The sequence below is a fragment of the Rhincodon typus genome, chromosome 1 (assembly GCF_021869965.1).
Source record: "Rhincodon typus isolate 14 chromosome 1, sRhiTyp1.1, whole genome shotgun sequence".
Lineage (NCBI taxonomy): Eukaryota > Metazoa > Chordata > Chondrichthyes > Orectolobiformes > Rhincodontidae > Rhincodon > Rhincodon typus.
In genome coordinates this window covers 91,614,285-91,640,428 of record NC_063332.1, presented here as the reverse complement: position 1 = coordinate 91,640,428, position 26,144 = coordinate 91,614,285, and positions in this window count along the sequence as shown.

Genomic DNA, 26,144 nt, shown 5'->3' with positions numbered 1-26,144 from the left:
GGTAATGGGTGTAACTAGGACTTCAGACAGGAGACCTAATAGAATTCAGAGCAAGATATGTCAGGGGTGCTTTAGGTAGGACTTTCTTTGATACTCCCAAGGAGGGGGTAGGGAGCTGGATCTTGTATTACAGGCAGATAGGAAGGAAAGGCGATATTACTTACTTAGTGGCATCATGAATGGGCAAAGAACACCACTCCCAAAAATAGTACCCTTTCTTCTTCCCATTGGTGCAAACACTTTGAAAAAGAATGCCCATTCCTGTCTTCCTGTCTACGTCAAAAAATTTATGGTGTGGGCAGTGTAATGTTATTGTTTACTTCCTTTCTTTGCTGCATATTGGGTAGCCTGCAAATTTCAGTGCTCCATCCAACCAGTCATTATGGTGGTGAGTTTGGGTGGGTGAGAAGATGGCAGACACACTGTCCAAACCACATTGCATGCAGCAGATAGAATTTGGTTCTGGGCTCCCTGGCCATTAGTAACAACCTTGTTAAGTCCTGTTGGGATTTTATAGGCTTCCATGAGATCCCCCTGCCCCCCCCCCCCCCCCGCTTTACTCTTCTAAAATCCAGTGAATATCGTCCTAATTGATCCAATCTTACTTCATGGGTCAGTCCTGCCATCCCAGAAATCAGGCTGGTAAACCTTTGTCGTACTCCCCCAGTAACCAGAATATCTTTTCTTAGATAAGGAGATCAAAACTGCAAACAATATTTCAGGCATAGTCTCACCATGGCCCTGTACAATTGTAGCAAGGCATCTCTGCTCCTGTACTCGAATCGTCTCACTGTCATGGCCAACGTACCACTTGTATTCTTGACTGCCTATTGCACCTGCATGTTTACTTTTAACAAATGATACATGTTCTTAATAGGAATTTAATTAATTAATTAATTAATTAAAGAATGATAAGGGAACATAATTGTAAATGACTGGTAGAATGATATAATTCTATTAAAAAAATGATAGGTAAAGCTACAAACACATATTTATCTGCTGTCAGCAGTAAAAATCACCATTTCTCTCTGCCTGTTGCATCACGTGGTCCTTTAAGAGTGCTGTATGGCTATGCACATGTGCATCTTAAGAGGAATGTGGGTGAGTTTGTTTCCTGTGTGGTATGACGCATGTTGCTACTTGGTCACACAATTTTGCAGCTTGATTGTGACCCGTAATTATTGTTTAAAGTGATGACGCATCTCTAAAGTAATAATAACTACAGAACAATATTAAATGTCTTTCTGAATCAGTGAAAAAATAGCTCACAATTTTCAAGGAGTCAAGTCTGAGTTGGTGATCACTTGTTGATTACTATATCTGATAAAGGTTTAAGCGATGTGACAAGATTCTTCGAAAGGAAATCATCAATCATAAAAAAAATTGTTCCCGTCTAGTTACATTTAGTGGAATCCTTTAATTTTCTCCAATAATTCATCAACAATTTTAATGTAGTTCTCGTTACCTATTCAGACAGGAAGTAAGAATAATAAAGTTACTGGGACCAATGACCTGAGCAGAGAAATGCCACCAACTCAATCCTAATTGATTGAGGAAGATTGAGATGTAGCTTTATTCAGTGTGACAATCAGGATGTTCAAAAGAGTCAGCGAGGGTGAAAATTAACTTTACAGAAATGTAAAATGAATGACAGTGAATCGTCACCTCCGATTAATTCAATGAAGCAGATTGCTAATTCACGATCAGTTATTTCTTGAGCCTGTCCAGGATCACTTTCACCCCCATTAAATAGTCTCTTGTTTTGATCTATCTGTTCCCTGTCAATGTTGATCTGAAACCACTGATTTTTTGACATTACAAATCCATTGACAAAGTAATATTCAAGCAGCCATATCTTCAAAATAAATACATCACCACTGAAGAACAGCAAGGACATACAAGATTATATAACAAACATTTTCATTTTCTATATTATGACCTAAACAACTGGAATCTATCCTATTTATGAAAATTACAAAACTACCTTAATAAAATAATTATTTGCGCAATTCTTTTCAGAGGCTGCTCGCACCACTACTCATTGATTTAGGAAAAACACCACAAATATTTTCTTAATCAAAATGATGTGAGTATTTACAGGCCTTTAAATAGCATTAGAAATAACACTGTACTTTTTAAAATGTTAATCAAGGTTAAGTAATGAGTGGCAAAACCAGAAACACTAACCATTTTTGAAAATATAACCAAGGGAACAGAAAGTATCAGGGGTTGTGTGCTAAATTATGTATGCTAAACTTTCTCCATGCTAAGTGAACAAAAGAATTTCTAGATCGATTAGACAGTTCTTGATTTGCATAATTGAACAGTAAGAATGTTATCATTGCCCAGAAGTCCTTGACTATCTCTCTGTCTCTTTGTTTCATATCCTTGAGGATAAATAGAGATCTCTGACTAATCAAAAATAATAAATCATATTCCTTTTCCTGACCTTAAATGGTGACCTCTCTGTTTAGAGCAGCGGATGGATAAAAGCCCCATGCAATCGCTAATGTCTCTCAAGGGATCCTCTTTGGAGAATGTGAGTATCAGCATTTATTGATAAAACATTTAGATACACCTGCAAGCTGCACTAGTAATGAAATCCCTTTACCTAATGCTTTGTAGGAAAGGATCACATCTTTTACTAAATGTCAATTTATGAAAACATAAATGTCTCAAAGATCATTTCAGAACAGCTATTTTTATCACACATTTATCTAAATACATTAGTTACATGAGTAATATTTATCGGTCTTTGAAGAACTGGAGTTACTTTAGCAGATAATGAAAAATAAGCATGTAGAAAAAGGGCCAACACCTCCTTTGGTTTGCTTGTGACAAATCTCTGTTTATTTACACTGAGTGCTTCTCTTGACCATTTTTACATTCTGTCACAATATATCTAGTCAGACCCGGTTTCTTTTTGTCTAATTCTTTGACTTTGATTTTCTCTGTATCTGGTGTCTTGGTTTTGCATTTGTCCATTTCTTTGATTTTCAATTTATTTTTGTTTTTCATTTCTTCCCCATTTGGTAAAATATTATCTTTCTAAAACAACAAATATTGACTTCCTGTCTTATCTCCTTTTGTTGCAACACAACAATAACCAAAGTAACTCATTCTCTCCAGGCAAGGCATTTTCATCATGTAACAAACAACTTCCCGATGTCTGTTACTGAATCGCGACAAATGTTCAAAAATATAAACTGCCCCCAGCGAGTCCAAGTTTCCAGGTGCAAAAATGCTCAGTGAACAATGGTACAACAAGCTTCCTGCCACCTACAATAATGTAAATGTACACAACAGTCAAAAACCTCCAAATGGATTCATAACTATAGTAAAATACTAAAAATATCAGACTTGTCTAAGGTCAATCACCTGCTGCAAGTTGATAGTTTCCTGTACTAATAATTTGGAACAAAAATGCAAACAAGAAGGAAATTGACAGAATATAAAATTGGCTTATCTGTTTCATTCTCAGAATTTATGATTTAAAGCATTGGTTTTTAGTAATCACATTGTGACTTTTTGTTATGTCTTTGACTTTATCCTTATCCCTTTCAGTGCTTTCAAACAAGAAGGTTTATTCTTTTGATTGACTGGAATTGGAGTTATCCATAATATTTCCTTTGGAGCATCCATTTGAGCATCCAGATCACAGCAGATCTTTTGCCTTTACTGTCCACTGCCTCTTGCTGAAAGAAGCATTTTGCACACCTCCGATAAAGGAGTTTGAATTATGATTTTTAAAAAAAAGTTAGTGAAGAAAATACCAACTTTGCAACAATGGGTCATGTCTGCAGTTTACCCTTTTTTTAAAAAAATCATAACCTGATCTCTGATATTTGACCCAGATTCGAGAACAGCAAAAATAATTTATAATCACTTTGACATGTCTGGAGAATTTGCAATTATATGTGAAAATGTTTGAAAATAACTTAAGAGTTAACACTAAGAGAAAAGGTATCAATTAAACTTTCTGTATAATAAGAAATACAGATGTATGAAATCTAATAAACTTTAACGTGATGGCATACCAACAGGAAGGAAATTAAAATATAGATGCCATGTTACAGAAAGAGTAAATGAGGAAGGGGTAGAGATGAAGAGTGAAGACAGTTAGCAAGCCAAGTTAGAGAGCTCGAAACCTAAATTCACGGTAAGCACAATTAGGATTTTGCCACTGTTTATTTCACTTCAGCCTGATTGAATGCCATACCATATAAATATAAAGACAGTCTTGGTAGATTCACATTACGACCAATGAGTCGGAGCCAAGAGTTAGTAAGGTTGAAGAAAGTAGTGTGCATAGATTAGAAGGTTCCATTGACGGCACCCTGTTTACCTGAAACCTCTCGCCTCTGGAAAATTCGTCAAGCCCTTGAAGAAAAGACGCATGATTCTGCTTTAGGAAATCAAAACTTGGAATATCTTTGTGGATTACAATATTGATGATAAAAACAGGGTAGATCACTGAAAAACTCGATGAGATATACTTTGTTCAAGGTGGTGGCAGCGACAGGGTAGGATGTTTGACCTCTGTGCCTGTACATTCCCGCTCACCTGACCAACCACATTTTCCCTTATTCTTTGTTTTTGTTTTCATTTCTTCATTTCTTTATTTCTATTTTGTACCCAAGTTCACCTTTACTTCCTTTCTGTGGCTGCGGTGAAGGAAGGTTGTGCTAAGGGCCCGTTGCAGCGGCAGCAAGTGTGATGGATCTGGATGTCCATTCCTTGTGGCCATAGTGGCTGTGGCTTCAACAAAGGCTTCATCATCGGTGGATCTGGTCCATTCCTGCTGACGATGGTGTGGTGACTTCAGTGATGGTTATAGCGGTGGTGGTATAGTGGTTCCAGTTTGTTCCTCATGGCTATGGTGGCGGTATGGCAGCTTTGGGTAGAGACTGAAGTGGCAATGGCTTCAGCGTCAGCCACTTGGTGGGTCCAGATGGTCCTTCCTTGCTATGGTGGCGATGCAGTGGCTTCAGTATTGGCTTTGGTGGTGGTGGTGTGGTGGGTCTAGTCTGGAAACCTTTGCTTAAGCAGCAGTGGCCTGTAGTCACTCCAGAAACGCAAACTGCCATGGAAGGAACATAAAATGATCTTTGTCCAAATTTTGTCTCAACTATTTCTTTTTATCATTTATATAATTAAAATGGCACCATGTTGTGGCAATGTATACACATCTCACTATATTTTCATAAATTCAGGTGACATAGATTTGCTATTCTATTCTATTCTATTGTGATATCTAGTCTTCCATGTGTAATTCACTTTATATTAATTGTAACCGACTTGTAAATTTATGACTAATTTGCCCCAATTTTGATCAATATTAAAGCATAGATAACAAATACTGAAAGTTTACTTGGTACATTTCTTCATTTAGGGGCTGTTAAGTATATTTGGTACTGTTGGATTACGGATTCCCACTGGGATCATTACAACTCTCTTATCTAACACTCCAATTACACAGTGAGATATTCTCAATAAATATTGGTTGTTCTTTTTATCAGAAAAGGGTGAGCCTCAATATCAGGATTGCACCTACCTCCTGGGTCTTCAAGGATGGACTGGTGCATTATGGTGGCAACATTTTCTGAAGTGGCCTATTGTAGATGACAAGCTAGGTCTCTGTGCTGCAGGTCCAATCAGAGAGCTGGCAACACCACAGGTTTGGTACTCCATTAGGGGAGATGGCTGTTAATGACATTGTAAAGAGAATGAGATGGTACCTTCTTTTAAAGATGTTCTTACAGGGATATAGATTATTTTCTTTTCTTGCAAGCCCTGGGGGTAACCCAACTGTGACGGATTTTTTTTTCCTGATCTTCCAGCAAGCTACAGGAAGGCCATCCACATGAAGGAGAGCACCTGTCACTGTAATAGCCTAATAAGATGGTTCCTAATTTGGCCTTGAATGGACTAAAATCACACGCCCCCAAACTACTTGTTATCTTTCCTTCTGCCAGTAGAATTCCCTAACAGGGGAACTGACCTGATATTGTTCCCCAGCCTGTCCATTAGTCCAAATAGTCTATTATGTAAGGACCAGCAAGTTCTTGCCCATAAACTCTCCTCACTCTCCACAATGCTGAGTATTTCCAAAATTTTCAGTTTTCATTTCAAATTTTCTGTTTAAATTTCCACTGTATATAGCATTTTAACATATTGGAAATGTTGGGGAGAGAAATAAACCAGGTACCTGTAAGCAAGTCAGCCCTAGATCAGTGTGAAGAAAACTTCAAGAGACCATAACCATGGACAGAAATAATTGTCTCTTGGAAGAATATTAGTTAATTAACAACCAACATAGAGATGAAATAAGATTGCGGCTAACTAACTAACTTGATTGTTTTCAAGAAGAAAGTGGTTTTAATTACGAAGCAGTTGATATTGTTTTATTCACTCATTGGACATGGGTGTTACTGGCTGGACCAGCATTTATTGTCTGTTTCTACACCACTGCATGTTGGGAATTTGGTAGATATAAACTTGCAAGAGGTGTTTGAAGAAGTGCTAGATAATAGACACAGACTTATACATACATACATAGAACATAGAACTGTACAGCAAAGGAATGGCCCTTCAGCCGATGATGTTCTGCCAAAAATGATATTTTCTCCCAAAGTGCAGCACCTCACACTTATCCAGACTAAACTCCATCTGCGATTTCTCTGCCCATATCGGCAACTGATCAATATCCCGCTGTATCCTTTGACAACATTCTACACTGTACACAACTCCAGCGATCTTTGTACCATCTGCAAACTGCATTTTCATCTTCGTCATTTATATATATCACAAACAGCAGAGATTCCAGTATGGATTCCTGAGGAACACTACTAATCACGGATCTCTAGCCTGAAAAACACCCTTCCACCAATACTTTCTGTCTTCTATAAACAAGCCAATACTGAATTCACATGGCCAAATCACCATGGATCCCATGTATCTTAATCTTCTGAAAGAGCCTACCATGAGGGACCTTGTCGAAAGCCTTAGTAAAATCCATGTAAACAACATCCACTACTCTATCTTCATCAATCATCTTCTTCATCACCTCCTTAAAAAATTCAATCAAGTTAGTAAGACATGACCTGCCTTGCACAAAGCCATGGTGATTGTCCCTAATTAGGCCATACTTTTTCAAATGTGTGTAAATCCTATCCCCAAGAATTATCTTCAATTGCTTCCCTACCACTGATGTGATATTCACTAGTTTGTAGTTTGCTGGATTATCCCTAATTCCCTTCTTGAACAGAAGAACAACACTAGCTACTTGCCAGTCCTCTGGGACCTCTCCATTAGCTAGTGAGGATACAAAGATCTTGGTCAAGACCCCAGCAATTTCCTCTCTTGCCTCTCTCAATAGCCTGAGATAGACACCATTAGGCCCTGGGGACTTATTTATCTTAATGGTCTTTAAGGAACCCAACACCACTTTCTTTCTCGATCTCAAAATGCTCTAGCATATTAGCATGCTCCACACAAATCTCATTATCCTCCAATTCCTTTTCCTGGGTGAATACTGATGCAAAGTGGCCATTTAGGATCCTACACACATTCTCTGCCTCCAAGCACAAGTTCCTTCCTTTATCTTTGTGTGGTCCTACCTTCTCCCTTGTTATTCTCCTGTTTTTAATGTATTTATAGAATGCCTTGGGATTCTCTTTAACACTACTGCCAAGGTCATTTCATGCTACTTCTTGCTGTTCGAATTCCCTGCTTGAGTTCTTTCCTGCTTTCCTTACATTCCTCATGGGGCCTGTCTGATTTTAGCTTCCTTAACCTTACTTATGTTTCTTTTTGCCTTCTGACCAAATTCACAACCTCCCCTATTATCCAAGGGTCCCTTACTTTGCCATACTTATCTTTCCTCCTTCCTAGAACATGCCAGCCTTGAACTCTCAGCATCAAGTCTTTAAACAATTGCCACATGTCAAATGTGGACTTTCCTGATAACAGCTCCTCCCATTTCACACTCCCTAGCTCCTGCCTAATACTGACGTAATTTGCCCTTCCTGCAATGTCCTGACTTATCCTTGTTCATAGCTATCTTAAAACTGAAAGAGTTGTGATCACTGTTTCCAAAATGTTCTCCCACTGAAAGGTCAGCCTGGCCAGGCTAATTAGCCAATTCAAGGTACAGTACGGCCCCTCCTCTAGTTGGACTATCCACATACACTTTCAAGGAACTCTGTTGGATGCACTTAACAAATTCTGCCCCATCTAAGCCTCTTGCTCGAAGGGAGTCCCGGTGTATACTGGGGAAGTTAAAATCACCCACTACGACAGCTCTGTTTTTGTTGCATCTTTTCATAATCTGTCTGCATATTTGTCCCTCAATCTCTTGGTGGCTGTTGTGAGGCCTATAATATAATTCTGTCAGAGTGATTGCAACTTTCTTATTTTTGAGCTCTATCCATATTGCCTCAGTGAATGAGCCCTCCAGTATGTCGTCTCTGAGTGCAGATGTAACATTCTCCCTGATTAGTAATGCAACTCCTCTACCTCTTTTACCTTCTTTGCTATCTCATCTAAAACAACAAAATCCTGGAACGTTGAGCAGCCGGTCCTGTCCCTTTCTCAACCAAGTCTCTGTAACGGCTACATCACAGTCCCAAGTGCTGATCCAGGCTCTAAGCTCATCTGCCTTACCTATATTACCTGCATTGAAATAAACATACTTCAGCCCATCAGTACCATTGTGTTCAGTTGCATGTCTAGATAGTTCACTTGTGAAGCTGATCTAAATTTTGAGTTGGCACGTTACCTTAACTGACTCTTAGGAAGTTGCTGAAAAGTATTGCAGGGGAAGAGCAAAGAATAAGGTCAGACCAGTCATGTTAAGGAAGGAGATTGGTGGCAATGAGAAAAGGTATTTAGTGTGATAATACTGTGGCTTTAAGAGGTGTATTTTGTCCTCGTTCTTTTTTTTGAAAAGAGGTTTTAAGGCACAGATGCCACTCGAGTAAACAACTTGTGAGGACTGGTTTCTTTTTAAAAATGTTAGAACAAAAGAAGTACCCTGAATGGGTCTGGTCAAGCTCATACAGAACCATGACTTTTAGTTTAGCTTTCAGCAGCTGCTGTTGAGGTTTTGAAGAAGTGGAAGCTATTTGTTTTCTCTCTCGGTTACAGCTAAAAGCAAGGATTTTCTTCCTGTTTATGGGATTGCATGTGAGACAATATATTTTCTGAATTTGCCTTTTGCCGAGGGTGTGTTTATGGGATGTTACTGTATTGGAATAGTTCTTTTGTAATAGTTACTGTATCTATTGTTCTGTTAAGTTTTCCAATATTGTTAAGTTATTCCAATTCCTATTTTCTTTTGTTGTATTTTAACTATAATGGATGAATAAATAGTATCTTGCTTTAAATCCGTTAGTTTGATGAGACGAATTGCATCTGGAATGCAACACCTTACATTTACCTTTAAAATAAGAAAAAGTTAGAGTCTAGACTATCTTCTGAATATTTTGAGGGTGTTTGGTCTAGTCCATAGCAAATTGGGGGCTCTTGTTAGTATCAAAATCTTTAATTCCAAGTTGGGTTAAGGATTATTGGATTCAAAGGCAGTGACTGAGAAGTGTGAGTGTTTTTTATTTTGGGTGTTGAATTTCATTGGTTTAAACAATGTGTGTCTTGTGTAGTAATGGCTCTTTCAGTCACTAAAAGCTTCCTGGGGATGGAAGGGGTCACTTTGGAAATTTTACAAGAAGTGAGCAAGGCATCGTATTTGGAATTGGCAAAAATGTTAGAGTTGGGGTTGCCTGTGAGAAAAGGGAATTAATTTTGGCAAACACACAGCATTCACAATAGCTTTGAATGCCATTGGAGTCATTGGAAATGGCTAAACTTCAAAGGTAAATCAAGCAGCCTGAATTAGAGGCAATGTCAAGGGAAAAGAAAAGGAAAGAATTGCCCTGGCAGAACAAAAAGAAAGAGAAAAGGACATGAAACAGTTTGAATTACAATCGAAAGCAAAGGAAAGAGAAAAGGAACAGAAGGCCTTAACAGAGGAAAAGCAGAAAGAGAGAGAGTTTGAAGTTCAGACGTTGGCAATTAGAGAGGAAAGTCGACTTAAAAAGCCGGAGGTAAAGATAGACGGTAGGCTTAGTGAGGATAGTGATAACGAGCAAATCCATCACAGCCAAAGGCCCGGTGGGGATCTGTTTAAATATGTCCAAGTATTGCCTAATTTTGACAAGAAGGATGTAGAAACTTTTTTCACTTCAGTAACTTCTGGTTTTGTTCATGATTTACAGCATCCACAGTTCTTTCGGTTTTTATCACCAAGCCCACCTCCCTCAGTTGATCAAACAATTTGATAAATGTTGCAAATGTTCCTTCCATGTGTGACTAAATTTGCTACGTCGTCGATGTACACCACACAATTGGGTAATCCCGAAATGGCTTTATTTGTTAGTCTTTGCAATGTGTTTGGTGCATTTTTCATACCAAACAGCATGACTTTAAACTGGTACAGTCCATTCTGTGTCACAAAAGCCAAAATTGTCTTCGCTCTTGTAGATCAAGTTATCTGCCAATATCCTCTGAGTAAGTCCAACTTAGAAATATGACTTGCTTGTCCAACGTTCTCAATACAGTCTTCCAAACATGGAATAGGATATTAATCAGTTTTGTAACTGCATCGACTTTGCGATAGTCCACACATCATCCTTGGATACCATTTGGTTTTGGCACCACTTATATGAGTGAGCTCCATTCACTGCAACTCAATTTGAATATGTGTTTAATCTCTTTTTGAACCTGTACCAACTTTAGAGGGTTATGTCTATAAGGATGTTGCTTAATTGAATATACACATGTATATCATGTGTAATTAGATCAGTACTTCCCACATATGTCCCCATGTGATTGTAATAAGTCTTTCAGGTCATTTTGATTTTCCTCTGGAAGGTAAGTCAGTAATTTATCCTAATTTTTGAGAACTTCCTCATTGTCCAATTTAATTATAAGAATGGCCAATACAGAATCACCTAAACTTGGTTCTTTACTCCGTGTTGTTACCAGTAACACATTCTCCTTTTGCTTTTCTTCCCTGTCAAAATACCTTTTGAGCATATTCACATGACACACTCTGTAATATTTCTTTCTTTCTAGCTTTCTTATCAAATAATTCACCTTACTCAATCTCCATTCAATTTTGTTAAGGCCCACTAAACCTTGCTTTTAAAGGTTCACCTACCACTTGAAGTAACAGTAACACTTTATCTCTACTATCAGCCAACTTACCCAATCTATTTCCATAAAATTTAACATGCAGACCGAGTATGTGGTTTCTGAATTCTGATTCACCAATTTCTCTTTAGTTAATTTCAACGGTCCTCTCAGGTCACGTCAAAAAACTAATTCAAATGGACTGAACTTGGTAGATTCATTTGGTGCATCCCTAACTACAAAAATGCAAATGGAATGTCTTTATCCCAATCCTCTGGACAGTTTTGACTAAGAGCCCTCACCATGGTCTTTAAAGATTGATGTCACTGTTCTAATACTCCCTGCAATTCTGGATGGTACACAATAGATTTGAATTGTTTTATTCTGAACTTATTCATAACTTCCTTGAATAATTATGATGTAAAATTTGACCTTTGATCTGATTGTATCTCTGTGGGTAGTCCATATCTAGTAAAGAATTTGAGCAAATCTTCTGTAATCTTTATGGCCATGATACAGCATAATAGAATGGCCTCTGGAAATATAGTAGACATTTCCTTTATGGTCAACAAATACTGATTCCCAATTTTTATTTTAGGTAGGGTCCTACACAATCAATTGAGACCCTTGTAAATGTTCTTTATATGTGGGAATGGGTATTAAGTGCACTGGTTTTATTATTGCCTGTGGTTTTCCAATTACCTGACATGTATGACACATGTATGACATATAACTTCCTTATCTTTATTATTTAATTTCTCCTCCTGCTTTAGCCTGTGGCTTTGTGACCTTGTCATCACACAGTCAGGAAAAAATCTCAGGATATACTTTCTGGAACACCTCAGTTTCCTGATTTTCCACCTTCTTTTCACAGTAGGCATCACTCCCACTTGTGATCCAGCTGTATCATTACCAAGGACAAATTGTACTCCTGGAACTGAGAATTTTTCCATTACTCCTACCACCACTTCTCTACTTTTCACCAGACTCTCCAACCTTACTTAATGTAATGGAACACTGCTCTCCTCACCAAGAATTCCACATATTATCATTTCTGACAATACGCCTTTTGAATTACATACCTCCACATCTCTCACCATCAAAGATTGACTTGCTCAAGTATCTCTTAAAACTTTAATTTCTTTCCCTGCTCCTCCTGGCATATAGAAGTAAATCTTCCCTTGCATGTAAATTCTTTAAAGAAATCTGGCATTTCCTTCCAACCACCCCCTGACTAGGTTCTACATTCTGTGGCAGCTTTTTAGCCACCACTGTGCTTTCCTGTACCACTTCAACAAAACTCACTGGCTTATCCTGTTTTCCCACATGCGTCTTCCCAGTGCTTTTTCTAATCCACAAACACTGCGAACTTCATGTGGCCTACTTTATTGCAGTGAAAACACCTAAGTTTTTTTTATTTCTCTTTCCCCCTCATTAGAAAACATTGAAAATGTTGTTTGGTATAGTCATATGACATGTGTATACAGGTTCCTCCAGTCCAGAGATATCTGTCTGGAATAAAAACCAAAAGGACTGCGGATGCTGTAAATCAGGAACAAAAGCAGAAGTTGCTGGAAAAGCTCAGCAGGTCTGTGAAGAAAAAATCAGGGTTAACATTTCGGGTTGAATTCCGAGGAAGGGTCACCAGACCTGAAATGTTAACTGCAATTATTTTCTTCACAGATGCTGCCAGACCTGCTGAGCTTTTCCAGCAATCTCTGTTTTTGAGCTTGGTGATAAACCTGGCTAAGAGTGAGTTCGCAAAAATGCAAGTCACATGGGCCATGTTATTGGACACAGACAGATGTCCCCATGGAATGTGAAAACAAAGGTTACTGGGAAGTTTCCCATATCATTAACTAAGAGGACAGAACTATGATTCCTGGGATTGAGTGGATTTTTAATTGGAAATTCGTTCCAAACTTTAGCAGTGTAGTTGCTCCACTGACTGACTTATTGAAGAAATGCAGAAAATTTCAGTGGACAGAGGACTGTAAGAAGGCATTTCACAGCCTGAAAGTTGTGTTAACCACTGCCCTTGTGTTAGCTACACCTAATTATGCAATGCCATTCAAGATGACTATCAATGCGAATGATGTGGGTATCAGTGCTGTACTCTCACAAGAGGTTAATGAGAAGATAGAAGGACCTATTGGGTATTTTTCAAGAAAATTATATAAGCATCGACAGAAATATCCCACAATCGAGAAGGAAACCTTGAGCTTGGTGTTGGCATTGCAACATTTCAACATTTATATTGCCTGAGACCATTGTATATACTGAATACAGCCTGTTAAAGTTTTTTTGAAAAATTTACTGATGTAATTTCCAGACTGTTTGGATCCAGCATGCTCTTGCAGCCATTCAATTTGAAAATTATACACGTGGTAGGATGACAGAACATAATGGCTGATGCATTGTCACGAATTTGATGAAGAAAAACGGAGGTGTTTGGTGACAGGAAGAAAACTGCCTAAAATAGACTGTAGTAGTGAATGTTTGCTGCTTAGAGTCAATGTAATGTATACATATTGTGTACTAATAGCGTAAGACTAAAAGTTTTTACAAAATGAAGCTATCTTTGTATCTTGCTCATTTTTTTTTAAGGGGTGAGGTGTGATGATACTGTGGCTTTAAGAGACGTATTTTGTCTTGCTTTCTTTATTTGAAGAGAGGTTTTAAGGCAGAGGTTCCAAGCAATTTACCAGACCCACTTGAATAAACAACTTGTGAGGCCTTGGGGCTATTTAAAAAGTAAGAACAATAGAAGCAGCCTGAATGGGTGTAGTCAAGCTCACACAGAACCAGGATTTTTAGTTTAGCTTTCAGCAGTTGCCGTTGAGGTCATGAAGAAGTGGAAGTTATTTTTCCCCTCTTTTGGTTACAGCCAAAAGCTAGAGGTTCTCTTCTTGCTACTGGAGTTACATGTGAGACAATGTGTTTTCTGAATTTGTCATTTACCAAGGGTGTATTTATGTGATGTTACTATATTTGAACAGTTAATTAGGAACAGTTACTGTATCTATTCTGTTAAGCTTTCTAATAGAGTTATTATTCCAATTCCATCTTCCTTTTGTTGTATTTAAATGAGAGGGGATGAATAAAGTGTATTTTGCATTAAATCTGATAGTTGCGTCATTTGAATTGCATTTGGAATGCAACACCTTACAGTCATCTTTAAAATAAGAGAAAGGTTAGGGTCTAGACTATCTTCTGAATATTTTGTGGGGGTTGGGTGTGGCCCTAACATTAGGAGAATGTGGAATGACAGTCAGAAAAAGCTATTAGTGTTGTTATGAAGAATTTCCTCATCCCTTAGGTAAGTATGTAAAAAAAAAGGTGGCCTTTTGTAGACCCTTGAATGACCATCAATTAAACTAGCTCCATTAAGTTTATTATAATGTTGGGAAGGGGTCCAGGAACATGATTTAAGCCTGATGCCAATTCTGTTCGGAGCTTGGATACCTATTGTTTCCCAATATGGTGAGAGTTCTATTTCTTGTAGTGAATGAGGGTGAGTGTGCTACTTACTAGGTTGAATATGCAATCAGTTGTTTTATTCAAGTTTTAGTGCTGGATGGCATTAGCCATTTTCTAATCATGACAAGAAAAGCTTTTAGCTTCTGTGAAAACTGGTTAATAAACAATTAGCAACTGGTTGCAATATCAAAAATTTCATGTTCAAATCTGAAATAATTCCACAGAGGCTGGTATCCTATCACCAAGTCACCCTTTATTTATACATGGAGAGTCCTTGACACTGATCCAGCTCCCTCAGAGCAAACTCTAGGAGTGAACAGAATGTCCAACACTCCTATTTATATCTGTCAGCCTGGGCTCCCTGATTAAGAGCCCCAATCAGGGAACTCATAATACGTGAGCTGACCTGGCTGACCTCACTACAATCACTACAATGTCAAATAGCCCTGACCCCTCATATAATATTTGATAAGCATTGAGTGAGGATAATTTGTCATGAGTCAAAGTTGAGTGTCAGCCATCAAATTAAGATTTTATTTTTATGTGCAATTTGGAGGATCAGCAGGTTGCTGAATTATAAGGAGCTAAGATGTCGGTCAGGGTTTCTTGAATAGCGGGGTCTCCTGACTTGAAAGCTGAAGTGTAATTGGTGAAGACATCACTGCTGATAATGGATCCCCTAACAGATATAGGATGTTGTAAGGAGTTTTATTTCATAGAATCCCTACATTGTGGAACAGGCCATTTTGACCATCGAGTCCACACTGAACCTCTGAAGAGCATCGCCCCCCTACACCTATAACCCCGCATTTCCCATGGCAAATACACATAGCTGGGACAATAAGCTGGATACTATCCTTTGCCCCTCACTGAAGAGGAAATTGCATCTCAGACAGCTGCCACTCAATCCGATTGGCCGGTAGATTTTTGGTTCCAGCAGCACCAAAATTGGAACTTCAGAAATCCCAAGGTATGTTAAAACCCATCTCCAAGACTAGGGAAGTGCAGGGGTCTCAGTGTACAGTGGGGAGTTGAGGCTGAGTGGGCCAGTATAGAGCTGGTGTTGGTGTGGATGGAAAGGCCAATGGAGGTGAGGGAGGGAGGGAGCATCAGTGGGAGCACTCCTTATGAGAGGCTGATGTTGATAGGATGCAAATGATGGAACCAGCCCTTTTTCCACTTCTAGCCTGAGCGGAATCACTCTCTGGAGTTTGTCTCCACAGGGACTGTGCAATGCTTACTTTGGACAATATTGTCATGGACAGATGCATCTGCGGCAGCCAGATTGGTCAGGATCGGGTCAAGCATATTTTTCGCTATTGTTGATTCTCTCACCTACCACTTATTTTAGGACCCAACCAGCTCAGTCAGTGGTGCTGCCAAGCCACTCTTGGTAATGGACATTCAAATCCCCCACGAAGAGCACATTCTGCACCCTCACCATCTTCATTCCTTCCTCTAAGTAATGGACAGTACATGCTCCCATTAAGTTGCAATGAATGGAAATGTATATCTTTAGATTGTATTTTTCTCGGATTAATAGTTTCTATGTTAAGATCTCCTTGTCCATGTTTGACATCACCATGACACTTCATGATGTCCAGAGTCAATGTTGAGGACTCCCAAGTCAACTCCCTCCTGACTGTATACCACTGTGCTGCCACCTCTGCTGGGTCTGTCCTGCAGGTGGGACAGGACATATACAGAGATGGTTATGGGGGTGTCTAGGACATTGTCTTAAGATATGATTATGTCAGGTTGTTGCTTAACTGGTCTTTGAGAAAGCTCTCCCAATCTTGGTACTAGTCCCCAGATGTTAGTAAGCTGGACTTTGTAGAGTTGACAGGGCTGTAAAACAAAAAAGATGTTTCTGACGTTTTCATTTTCAGTGTCTTGATTAATGCCAGATGGTCTGGCCGGTTTCATTTCTTTTTTGAAATTTATGCCATATCTTTCTGTGTCTGTATGTGTGGTTGTTAGGAAAGTTGAAGTCTATGCTCCTCAGCACAATTTAATTTTATTTGTTAGAGCCTAGCTTTCAAACTTTTCATTGCTCTTTTAAACATATTCATTTTCATGTTAGATTCTCCACTTTAGAGAATATGTGGACCCTCTAATAAAAAAAAATTAAAATGGGGTCTTCTGATTTGAATGTACCTAGTTTAAATGCAGTTTTAGGACAGTTTGATTGAATAAGATGTAGGGAAGCAGTTCATATTTTAACTGGTGAACTATTAATCGGTATTCATGGACCGGCAATATGCTGTTATTTGTTCACCACTGGGAAAATGTATTCTAAATGTGACAGGTTTTTTCTGTTCACAATGTCACTGTACTTCCACGTCCTGCAGACTTTTTTATGTTTAAAAGTCTTATTCATGGGAGGTTAAGCAAAGTGGTTCAGAGATTGGTCAATTCCAGCATCTTGCTATGTAATCTTATTGTTGCTTTTCCTTGCCATCATGGGGTGGACTGCAACAGTTATTGAAAATTCTACCCCAGGCTCTCTATGAAATACTTTTGATGGGAAAAATGCAAAAAAAGTCTCTATTTCTATTTCCATTCAGAGCAGATAAAGATAGCTGTCTGTTAAATAACCATTAATAGAAATGCACATATTTTGATAACGACTTGCACACATTAATAGTTTTTATCTAAATCATGAGAAAAAGCTGGCAGAGTTCACTAGAAAGAAAGCAGGCAATATTGTCTCTGGGTCAAGCCTTTTCTTTGTGAACTCTGCAACGTAGATGTTGCATTAAAGTCTATTTATTTTTGAGGAGCAACAGCTGCAGATATTAAGAAGATTTGAAATCCTCGGATCTGAATTGTTAGGACTACTTAATGTTTAATTAATGGCACAGGCAAATCAGCAACTTTGGTGATGTAAAATGTTAGCCACAATACAATGACTGGGAACCAATCTTACTTTGTGCCTATTTCGAGAATTCAGCATGTAGTCTCTGGTTTTCTGATGCTGGCCTTCCGTGCATGCCCCATTTAAACCTGATAAAAGAGAAAATTATTGGCTCCATAAACAATATTTAATTACCATTAGCACACAGCGATGACATTATCCTCTCAAAAAACACTTAGTCCTTCATCCCTTAAATGACGTCCTGTTCTGTGATATTACGCTGATAATAGTGCTGCAAGCAGTTTTATCTGAAAATACCCTTACCAATTTACGTGCAGCAGCTGATGATAATGACTGTGTCTTCTTTCTTTATGAAAAGAATGATCCAGATTACTTAAGGTGAAAATTTGCAGAGGCTGTAAAGTAACAATGAACATAAACATAAGTACCTTGTTAACTAAAGACGCCAAATCGAAATGACTACCTCCATAGCATCAATGCTTTCTTGGGATGAATTAGGAACATCCTTTGTCACCTTTTAGAAAATAGCCTGTTAGTTCTGACCAGTCTATTATTTCTCAAGAATGCTCATTTTCTGTTCCATTCTACTCTTACAGGTAGAGATACTACTTGGCAAGCAATAGCCTTGTAACAAACAATCTGACAACCATAGCTAACACTTGCAAAATTTTTGAGTAAACATTTGTCTTAAATTAATGAAATAGGCTTTCAACCTGTATATGATAATGTAATGTCCTTGGCAGTTGTATTCACATAGCATGACCAAAATTGGAAGTAATTATCATGTCATTACTTGTGACATATCCCTTCAACTGTGGGAAGTTGTAAAGATCTCCAGCGTATTTGCCTCCCACACCTATTGGACCTCATGCTTTTTGGCAGCTTAACATTCTTACCTATGGAAAGCTCTCCTGCAGTCTCTCACATGGCCCAGAGGGATCTGAGGGTTCATGAGTAAAACAGACCTTTCTCCATGTACTTTATTCATTTCTGCTCCAAATTGCATACTCTAATATTTTATTAATGCACTGAGCATTATTTATAAGGATTAATGGGTAATTCAGCACTATTGTCAGAGGTTCTTTTGACTGCACACTTCTTTGTTGTGTTACTTGTACTGCATCTATGCTTTGAGAATGTGTTGTGAATAAATTGCTGGATTCCTGAGAGAGTAGTAAAAATGGGAGAAAAGCTGATTCTCATTTTACACATGTTAAGAGTAACTTAAGTGCCATTGTAGGCTAATGCATTTGGGGATACATTTGTCTTTCTTTTTCTAGTACATGAAGTTTGCTTGTCGTGGAAATGTCTGTGGCTCAACTGTTAGTGAATGCATGATTAGGAATGTGTGAGAATTGCAGCAGAAACCTCAAACTGATTTGGCCAGTCAAGAAAAAAAAGATTAATATGTGTCCTTAAACCTTCATTTCAACAGTTTAAATGGAAAGAAAGAAACAAGCTTTTGTCCTGATATTTTCCCTTGAGGAAGAAAAATAGCAAATTTTGTACAGGAGTCTAGCAGAAATTTATTTTGAATATTAACCATGCATAAAATTACTACTTGTCACTTTAACACAAGTACCAGGTTGTGCTTGTTAAGCACGATTTCCAATACTTGCAAGCCACTGCTGATTAGTGTCTTCTAAGTTTGATGCTTAGACTTTTCTTCAGATGCAATATTTTACTTTGAATACTTGGTAAATATTCCAAGAAAGAATAATGCAGTTGTTCGTTTGCTCGCTGTACTGGTTGTTCCGTGGCGTGCAGACATTTCGTTACCATTCTAGGCAGCTTCATCAGTGCTACCTCGAAACAAAGCGTTAGTGTTCTGCTTCATTCCAAATTTATACGATCCTCTGGTGCAGTGGGTCTTGGCACATCTGGTTCTGTTTTTCAGCAGTGATCTGCATATGGGGTCTATTTCTATGTGTTTGTTAATGGAGTCCCATGTTGAGAACCAGGCCTCCAGAAATTCCCTTGCATGTCTGTTGTTTGCTTGTCCCAGTATAGTCACTTTGACCCAGTCGAACTGATGGCCTTTGTTGACTGTGTATTGAGACAAGTGAATGTTGGTCGTGTCTTTTTACTGCCAGCTGGTGTTCATGTATCCTGGTCATCAGTTTCCTCCCCGTTTGCCTAATATAATGTCTATTGCTTTTGCTGCATGGGATTTTGCATATCACGTTAGTCCTGTTTATTGTTGGTAGGGAGTCTTTAGTCTTTGATTATGTTTGACACAGTGTTGATGAAGGTTTGTGTGCAATCACGATCCTACACAGTCTAAGGAGTCTGGTTGTCATTTCTGATATATTCAGACCTAATGCTCTACCTTTGAGTATGGATTAATGGCCTTTATATCTAAAAGACTGAAGTATAAGGATGTATAAGGTATTTTGCAGTTATACAAAACTGTGAATTGGTTAAACCTCTAGCAGATATAGTCATCACACCTTAAGAAGTGTATACTGGCCTTGGAGTGAGTAAAATGTAGGTTTGCAAGAATGACACCAGGACTTTAGAGGTTAAGTTATGAGAAGACAGAATATATGTTAAGCCACATCAACATATAACCTGCAGCTGAGGATGATCCACTTCAAATAGGGCAAGATGAGGGGAATCTTTCATATTGTTGAATGTCGAATTGTATGTGTTTTACAGAGATTGTTGACTAGAGACGCTAGGTCCAAATTAGCAGGTCTGGTGTTAAATCTGTATTGGTGGCTGACTGGTGTCATATTTTTTCTACTCAGCATGTTTCAATGCACACTCATAATGCCTATGTTAATGACATCACCAAGATGGCATTTGGTATGGCTCTTGCAGGAAACAGGTGGATGCCACTTTGTTGCTAAACTATTAATATGTGGAATTGCATTTGATAGCCAAGAATTACGTAGCTTTTACAATGCAGGCCTAATTCACAAATTAGCTTCAAGTATCCTGACTATCCAAGGCTATTCAGAATTAGCTAACACAATGTTTTTAAAGTACTAATTTGTGACTTTTAGGTTATTTGTTGACTGAAAAGTTTTCTGCATTTAAAATTATTGATAACTATGGCACCCTATGTTAATATTTAAGTACAATTCTACAATCCATGAGAGATTTTAAGATTCAAATCATTAAATGTTACTGATTCCAACAGAATTGCCTGTTTCCAGCATCTTGGATCACGCCTAACTGACAAATCTGCTGGCTTAACATTCAGCGCTGATTATCATTTAGTTTGATTTTGTACTTAGTCTGGTCAAAAACAACGGAATCAGTATTAATGTAGCTGACAGAGCTTTACAATTGAGTCTTTTAAAAATATTACACTCAAGATAAAATAGTTCAGTTATCAACATTTTATTACATATGAAACATTAAGGTTTTGACTACCTGGGGGCAACAGGAATTCCACATAAAAAGCTAGATATATGATGTTTCAATAAGTTAACATCACCAGCTATTAGGGATACATTGTATGATTTGTTTGGAACACAACTTGCTGCTTGGAACAGATCAGTGTAGGAGATGATTGTATTACAGACTTGACCAAATTTGATAAATATCATGTTCTTTTGCTCCTTTTTTTGGAATTCCACTTCTTTTGGAATAATGCATTTTCATTCATTTCAATATTTTGGGATGATTGCCACCATTATCTTTGAAACAACATAAATCCAATATCTGCCAATATTTCACCCACTCATTTTCTTGTCTTGCATCGTTGATGATGTCTGCATGACAAATTCTGAAAGCTGAACAGTAAAATTTGTTTCTTTGGGCATTATAAAATATGATTTAGCATTTAGCAGCATAAAAAAGAACACTTTTTTAGAATAACTAAAATTGCATTTAGTTTCTCCTCCCAATTCCCTGCTACCCTGAAGACTGTGACAAATGCTGGAGGTCAAGTTGAATTTTCACGTAGGAGGCTTAAAACTGAGCACAGGGAGGCTCAACAATATCTGTTCTATCATCTCCTTTCCCTTTCAACTGAGGTCACAGTTTAATAGTCAAGGGTAGAGACCCAGTCTGACATTCTGACCCAGTCATGTTGATGTCAATGATAGTGTCTTACCATTGTTCCAACTTAGATCAGTAATCTCAGTGTTAACCAGGACTAGATTGGGAAACATCCTGTCCTGCTAATACCACATCACACAATATATTAGCCAATAAACTATTATAAAAGGTGAATGAAATCTTTCTCAAGCAATTAGAATTAACCTCTCCTATAAATACTTCAGAGAATATTGTTCCCATGAAATAGCATCAGAATGATACAAATGTTGGCTGAAATATAAAATGCCAGCAAACTGTTAAAATTCTAAATTATTCATTTTTGATGATTTTATGATCAAATTAAAATAGAATGATAGTTTAAATGCTTTGAGTCTTTCTCATGTCACAATCAATCAAACAACTCATTTGATGAATTTATCACAATAAAATAGACATGTTACATTGCATTGGAGCTCCCTAATGGCTCTGAGCGTAAATGCAGTGGTATTGAGCCACAGAGACTAGTACTGTCTCAGGTTCAATTCAAGTTAGTTATTGTTAGATTAGAGTGTAATTTATAACACAACACGAGCAAGTCAGAATGTGTGAAAATCAGCTGAGAGTCTCATTTTTGATTGTTGTTTTTATGGTCTCTAATAGAAAAACCCCTCATGCACCCTCAGCTGAAGACTGAATCAGGTTCAGCAATGAAGGACTTGAAGGTCAATTCTCTACAGTGTTCAAAATGACAACCAAATGCATTCCAATGGAAGAAAAGAAACATATTAAATCCAGTAGAATTTTTATTCAGTTCTTCATTCTGCACTGATTTGATATAGGTAGTTTTCTTTAATGCTTAATAATCTACAAGTTGTGTAGAGAACTTTAATCAGATTTATTTCAAACAAAATGGCATTTTGTAAGCATTTCCCCTACTTTACATGGTGTTAGGGGTAATTTACTAGTGGACTCAATGGTCCAGGTGCAGTGTTACTAATGTCTTATACACTTGCAGTAACACTTGCCTCCTTTTATACTCGATCCTGTAGTTATAAATGTCAAAATTCCATTTGTATTCTGAATTACCTGTTGTATCTGCATACTAGTTTTCTGAATTTTCAAAAATTTCTGCATGAATGAGCAGACCCAGATCCCTCGGCACCAAAATGCTCTGAAGTTTCTCTCCTCTAGATACTAAGCTGCCTTTTTATTCTTCCAACCAAAATAGATAACCTCACACTATCTACATTAAACCTGATCTGCCAAGTTTTAGCCCATTCAACTAAACTATCCATGTCCATTTGTTAATTTCTTATTTCTTCATTGCAACTTACTTTACCTATTTTAGTGGCATTAGCATATTTAGCTGTAGTATGCCCTAACCCTGCATCCAAGTCATCAAAATAGATTATAGATAGTCAATAATCCAGTAATTACAAGCTGCCAGCCAGAAAAAGATCCCATTCATTCTCTGCTTTCTGCTAGTTATCCAGTTGTCTATCCAAGCTAGTAAATCACCCCTAACACCACGTGATCAAACCTTATATAAGAACCTTTAGTATGGCACCTTATCAAATGCCTTCTGGAAATGCGGATGATACAAAGTTAGGAGGTATCATTGACAGCGAAGAAGGTCATCAAAAATTACAGAGGGATCTTGATCAGATGGGGAAGTGGACTGAGGATTGAAAGATGCAATTCAATGCAGATAAGTGTGAGGTGTTGCATTTTGGAAAGTCAAGCCAAGGTAGGTCTTATACAGTAAATGGTAAGGTCCTGAGCAGTATTGTGGAACAGAGGGACCTAGGAATACAAGTACATAGTTCATTAAATGTGGCATCACAGGTAGACAGGGTGGTGAAGAAGGCATTTAGCATGCTGGCCTTCATTGGTCGAGGCACTGAGTGCAGGAGTTGGGACATTATGGTATAGCTGTATAAGCTGTTGGTGAGGCTGCATTTGGAGTATTGTGTACCGTTTTGGTCACCCTGTTACAGGAAAGACATAGTTAGACCGGAAAGTGTGCAAAGAAGATTTACGAGGATGTTGCCAGGACTAGTAGGCCTGCATTATAGGGAGATGATGGCCAAGATAGGACTTTATTCCTTGGAATATAGGAGAATGAGTGCTGACCTTATTGAGGTGTATAAAATCATGAGGGGCATAGATAGGATGAATGCAGATAGACTTTTTTTTCCCAGGGATAGGGAATTGAAAACTAGAGGGCATAGATTTAAGGTGGGAAGGGAAAGATTTAAGAAGGACCTGAGGGACAACTTCTTCACACAGACAGTGGTGCGTATATGGAATGAGCTGCCAGAGAAATTGGTTGAGGCCGATACAATAGCAACATTTAAAAAACATTTGAATAGGTACATGAATGGGAAGGATTTAGAGGGATATGACCAAATGCACGCAATTGGAACTAGCTGAGTTGACACCATAGTCAGCATGGACCAGTTTGGGCCAAAGGGCTTGTTTCCATGCTGTATTACTATATGATTAAATTGATATAAACCATACTGACACGATCCCCATTATCTATTTTCCTTGTTATATATTCAAAGAACTCTAATAAATTAGCCAAACACAATTTAGCTTTCCTAAAACCATGATGACCATGTGTTTTGATTTTCCAATTGCCCTGTAATTACTGTTGTACTCTTCCTTAAGAAGAGAAGTAGTTGCATTGGAGTCAATTCACTGGAGATTCATTAGTTTGTTTCCAGAGATGAGGGTTCATCTAATGAAGAGAAGTTGAGCAGTTTAGACCTATACTCACTGGAGTTTAGAAGAACGAGAGGAGATCTAACTGAAGGATCTAAGATGCTAAAGGAATTGACAATATAGACATGGTGAGGAATTGTCCTCTTGTGGAGCAATCTATAATCAGAGGTCACAATTTTAGAATAAAGGGTAGTAGATTTAAAGCAGAGATGAGGCAAAATTACTTTTTGCAAAGGACCATGAATTTATGGAATTCATTATCCCAGTGTATGGTGGATACCATGACATTGAGTAAATTTAAGAAGGAGATAAGTAGACTTTTTAATTAGTAATGGCTGAAATGTTGTGGACAATGGACAGGAAAATGGAGTTGAGGCTGATATAAGGTCAGCCACGATTGTATTGAATGGTGGATCAAGGAGCTGAATTGCCTTTTCCAACATTTGGTTCTTCAGTTTTTATGCACTTTCTGTAGCACCTTAGTCTTTTTTCACTTCCAGTGATTGTTCTATCATCATTGGTGAGAACATTTTTGAAGTAGCCAGTTCATCTCCCAAGACAAAATCAATTCTTTCTATAGGTTGTTATGGGTCAGACCAGATCCCCTCAAAATATTTTAAGAAGCTAGCCTAGACCCTAACTTTTTCTTATTTTAAAGATAGATGTGAAATGTGTGTTCCAGACATGATGCAACTGGTCAAACCACTCAACATTAAACAAAATACCATTTATTTAAACACTATAGTTAAAATACAAACAAAAGAAAGTGGAATTTAGAAAAACTTAACTACAGGAAAACTTCACCGAATAATAGATACAGTACCTATTACTAATTAACTGTTCCAATATAGTAGCATCCAATAAACACACCCTTGGCAAAAAGGTAAATTCAGATACAGATTCTTACAGGCACTTCTCCAATCCAGAAGGAAACAATATCAAGAGAGATTTCAGAGAAGGTAGCAGCTAGGAATCATTTTACTGAAGCTTCAACTAGTCTGGGACCTGAACAGCTTCTGCCTGCTACAGCTAATCAAACTAGGAAGCTTGATCTGTGACAACTGATCACTCCCTTCCATTGTTAAAACTGTTTTAAAAATAATCCTAAAGGCCTCCTCTGACTATTGACTTAGGCCGTTTCCCGTAGCCAGCTTATCACTGCTGCCTTTACAACCTCTTTTTGAAAAAAAACAGAACAAAATAACCTTTCAAAAGTGACCACATCGTCACAAGATATTACATGTGCTACTCCAATTACAATTTACTAAGTCACTCTTTAATCCAACTCTGCATAATGGAACCGAGGCTATAACCTCTGTATTCACTTTCAACATATACAAGATGAAATATTGGATGCTTATGAGAAAAGGGCACCTATAATGATGGGTGACTTTAATCATGATTTGAACTGGAAAAATGTAATTAGTAGTGATAACCCAGAAGAGGAGCTTATAGAGTGCTTTTGAGGTAATTTCATGCAGCAGCATGTTGTCGAACCAATCAGACTGCAGATTATATTTGACTTTGTATTGTACAATGTGACACGATCAATTAATGATGTCAGAGCTAACACACTCCTCAGTAGCAGCATTACCAAGATGATTGAATTTTACATTCATTTTGAAAAGAAGAAGGTTGAGTCAAAAGCAATAATTTTAAATTCAAACACAGGTAATTATGTGGACATGAAAGCTGAGGTAGCTGAAGTGAACAGGCATACTAGGCTAAAGGGATAATCAAAAGAAACACAGACATTTAAGGCATCATTTCAGAATACTCAAAAAGAATAGTGCTGCTATAAGGAAAATTCTCAGGTGAATATCCACTATCTGTGGTTAACTAAAAACGTGAGGGAAAGGTCAAAATGAAGGGAAAAGCC